This window comes from Tupaia chinensis, unplaced genomic scaffold, assembly GCF_000334495.1.
Source record: "Tupaia chinensis unplaced genomic scaffold, TupChi_1.0 Scaffold000597_1, whole genome shotgun sequence".
NCBI classification, from domain to species: domain Eukaryota; kingdom Metazoa; phylum Chordata; class Mammalia; order Scandentia; family Tupaiidae; genus Tupaia; species Tupaia belangeri.
Window position 1 is genome coordinate 6,591,058 of NW_006160114.1, and position 4,215 is coordinate 6,595,272.

The following is a 4,215-nucleotide window of genomic DNA, read 5'->3' on the forward strand; positions in this document are numbered from 1 at the left end:
GGGAAAATTGTGGGGAATAGGAGGAAGTTATTCATCATGTTGTCCCCTTTCATTCTACTTTAGGTCTGAAAGTAAATGATGGCTAGAATATAGACGTTTTTAAAAGTTCATGGTTAAGGCTAAGTACAATGTTGTAGTACAACCATATGCTAGCAAAATAACTAAATCTTGGATTGCATTTTAAAAATAATGAGAGACCAGAAGTTGGCGTAGTGGCTATGTCGCTGGACTCCAATGTAGTCTACCATGATTCGCATCCCAGACTGGGTGGCTTAAACTCACGCCAGGTACATGTGCGTGAGTGCCTAAGATCCTGAGAGGAGAGTGGAGGAGAAGGGATTGCAGCGTGGCCATCCCCTACTGGGGGAGGCAGGGGACCTTCTCATTTTCTCTCTCTCTGTCTCCTTCTTGTGAGCGCACATACCCTATAGCAAAAATCTCTCCAAAAAATAAATAAATAAATAAAAAGTATTGAGTGTTTGTAGAGGCATCTATTGCTTTTTATAAAACCACTTAGGAAGTCTAAGGCCAAAGGGAAAAAAAAAAAACAATTAAAACACATTTTATGTACTATGTGAAGGAGCTCATTGGGAAGTAGTAATCCATAAATACAGATAGAGATTTCAGTGTTCATTTCACTAGGACAGACAGCAAAAATTACCTTGTAACATTTTCTGTCTCTAGATTTTTGCCACTGGGCAGGCAATTATGAATGTAGTCAACATAGTTCAGAGGCTTTCTACCTACTAGCCATTACCTGCTATATTTGACTTTCTATTTTAGGAAACAAAGGAGGCTTTTTAAAAGATTGCCTGATCTTACCAGCATCAGTATAATCGTCAATTACCTGGCCAGAGAGACATTCAAATTCCTTGCTAAGCCATTATGTAAGAGATGCCCAGTGTATTCCTCAGTCAAAGGGTATATTAAGAGGTGACCAAGATTCTCATGTTTCAGGCTGGTTTGGGTTCTAGTCTGTATGTACTGTATCACACAATATTAGCGCAGGCTTTATTTGGGCCAAGAGGAATCATTTCTAAGCCCAATTGCATATCTGCAAAGCCAAAGAGTTTATGAAAATTACAAATCCCAGGCTTCATGTGAATTTTATTGTATTCACACATCTATGAAGGTAGAAACTCTTGGTGGCACCTTCTCTATTAGACGCCACAAAAAATGGGATAGTTTAACTCTTGTTTTCTCAACTTTAGAAGTTTAGCTAATCATCGGTTTGGTTTCTGTGTCCTTTATCGATACTAAGTTGAAAACTCTCAAGGAAGACTTCATGCTCCTTTTCTCCAGATGGAAATTATTGCTGATGTATCCTGAACTGCTCATGGGAGTTCTATAGTACATTTAAAAAAAAAAAAAAAAAAAACTCATCTTCTAAAAGATTAGACTTTATATCTTACCCCTGGGGGGTGATTATTTCACACTTTCTGTCTCTGCCTCTCTCTGTCTGGCGATTGCATGTGCCCTATAGCAAAAACCTCTCCAATAAAGAAAAAAAAAAAATGGTGGCTGGATTCCACATAGTCAACTACAAGTTTCAAGTCCCAGACCCAGCAGCTGTAAAGACATTTTGGTGCCCAAAATTCTGAGAGAATGGAGGAGAGGAGATTGTGATATAGTCATCCCCCCGGGGATGCTTTATCCCTTTCTCTCTCCGATGAGATCATGCACCTTAGTAATGTAGTTGGATTTACTGTTTTATCCTAATTGATTGATCTCCATGTTTTAGTAGGTAAATTCACTTCATTCACAATTGTCTTGAAAAGTAATATAGTTCATTTTACTTTTCATCTTCTGTTTATTATTTATAACTTTTATTGTTTTCTTTTGTCTACTTTGTTACTTTCTTCACCTGGGTTCTTTTTCTGGCTCTCCTCTCCCTGCCAACATTAATCTGGAAGATTTGTTATGCTTTCTTATTGACTGGTGGCAGAAAATTTAATAACTATTACCTTCATCAAGATATATTTACTGCTGACATTCACCCTACTCTGAAAATGAAACTTGAGATTGTTTTTATTCAAAACTTTAGCCTTCGGGAACCAGCAGTTAGCGTAATGGCTATGTCGCTGGACTCCCACGTAGTCGACCGCGGTTCACGTCCTGGACCCGGTGGCTTAAAACTCACGCCAGGCGTGTGTGCGTGCGTGCCCAAGATCCCGAGAGGAGAATGGAGGAGAAGGGATTGCGGCGTGACCATCCCCCCTGGGGGGTGATTTCTCGCTTTCTGTCTCTATGTCTCTCTCTGTCTGTCTGGCGAGCGCACGCGCCCTACAGTGAAAATCTCTCAAAAAAAAAAAAAAAGAAAAAAACTTTAGCCTTCTTCCCTTGCACCTAACTCATCTCTTTCCTGGATTTTGCCAAGAGTTTAGAATTTCAGCTCTAAGCTGCTATGCAGTCCTTATAGGTTTCTTCTGTTTTAAGGGCTGCTTAGCACTTACATTATAATTTTCTTCCATTAATGTCATCATTATCTATTGAGAGAGAGAATCAATTTATTTTTCTTGAGAGAGAAAATATTTACCTTCTTCATGACATCCCTAATATTTTCCCATTATCCATTCCATTTTTATTTTTGGTATACCTGTATTTCTCAAAAATAATATTCAGCTAGGGTACATAAGTGATATACCCTCTTTTGCCTTGCTAGATAAATATCTTTATCAATACATATAAATCTTAGATCGCACTCCATTTCTCTTAAAAGACTTCATTATAGCTCTTAGTCTAGGAAAAGGAAATCTGAGTTCTTCTGAGTTACTTGTTCTTAGGATGTGGAAATCTAGAAGATTTTCTAATGAGTGTTGGAATTCAGATATTTCACCAGTACATGTCCATGTATGTGACTTTAAAATTATTGTTAAACTCTGCTTGAGCCTTATAAATTATTTCAGTACATAACATCAAGTCTTTTTTTATGTGAATATATATTTAATTTCCATTAGAAAAATATTATTTATACAAAATTTTGGTCCATATTCTTTTCCTATATTTTACCATTCAAATTTAAATACTTAAATTTTACTCAGGTAAAAGCCAAATCACATATCTAACATGAGAATTAAGTATTTCACATCAGTAAGTAAACACGATTTAACTGAATTAGGTGTGCTCTTGATTATTTCTCAGGAACAATAAACTCTTCTCTCCTATATGTTATTTCCCTTTGCTTTATTTATTGGAGTAAATATGTAATGAATGTCTCTTCTATAGTTAGTAATACGGGTATACTTTAAGTGTAATTTAGAACATTCGTAATAAATCTTCAATCATATTCAACTCTCCTTATTATATGCATTCTGTAATAACTTCAGATATTTTACTCAAACTTACACTTTCATCAATTTTAAAAATTAAGATGTTAGTTTAAAAACATAATGAATATTCCAGACTAAACAACACTGGCCCACTTGTGTGGTTGTGAGAGGTCCTTGAATGGCTGCTGCTTCAATCTCCACTCAGCCTCCTTAGGGCAAAGCAGCAACCTCATAAGTAGCTCTAGCAGGAAAACTACTCTTGAAATACTGTTTGTAGATTTTGTTGACAGTACTGAAGTCATTTATGTCAGCCCGCAAAACAGTTGTTTTCACCACGTTATTGTAGTCACAGCTGGCCGCTTTCAGAATCTCACCCATGTTTGTAAGAGCTTGCTTTAGCTTCTTTTGCCACCCCTCCCGGCACAAGTCGTCCACTTGAAGGGTTTATGTCCAGCTGTCCTGAAAGGTAAATGGTCCTGTCCACTAACACAGCTTGACTGTAGGGACCAGTGGCCTCTGGGGCTTTTGCAGTGCTGATCGTGTTTCTGATGAGGGACAACATGACTAATTCTCTCTTGCCGCCTGCTCTGGGAGAAGCAGCCCAACCCCAACTCTTCTGTTTGCTTCCCAGCAGACTGCTCACGTCTTTTCTTAACAATTTGTTTTGTTTTTAAGACTTAGGAAATTTTTCTTGTAGAGTTTTTTAATTTTTGCTGGCCTCTTCTTCATCTGAATCTTTTTCACCATTTGAAAGTCTGATTGCTCAAAACATAAGCTCCATGAACCTATTTTCCAAGTATAAATATAACTCTGCTAATTTCTTTTTGTGCTGTTTCTCTACATAGTAAAATATTTTTTCATTTATATTTCTGAAAATCTCAGCAAAGGATACTCTTTTTCAGTTTGCTACATGTGGTTTTGTTTGTTTGTTCTTCTTTGTTTGTAT

The 4,215-nt window shown here is 37.1% G+C and overlaps 1 pseudogene; it reads right to left on the reverse strand.

Moving 5' to 3' along the window:
• Positions 1 to 3,365: 3,365 nt before the first annotated feature.
• LOC102472910 (2-iminobutanoate/2-iminopropanoate deaminase pseudogene) lies at positions 3,366 to 3,831 on the reverse strand (annotated as a pseudogene).
• Between the last annotated feature and the right edge of the window lie 384 nt (positions 3,832 to 4,215).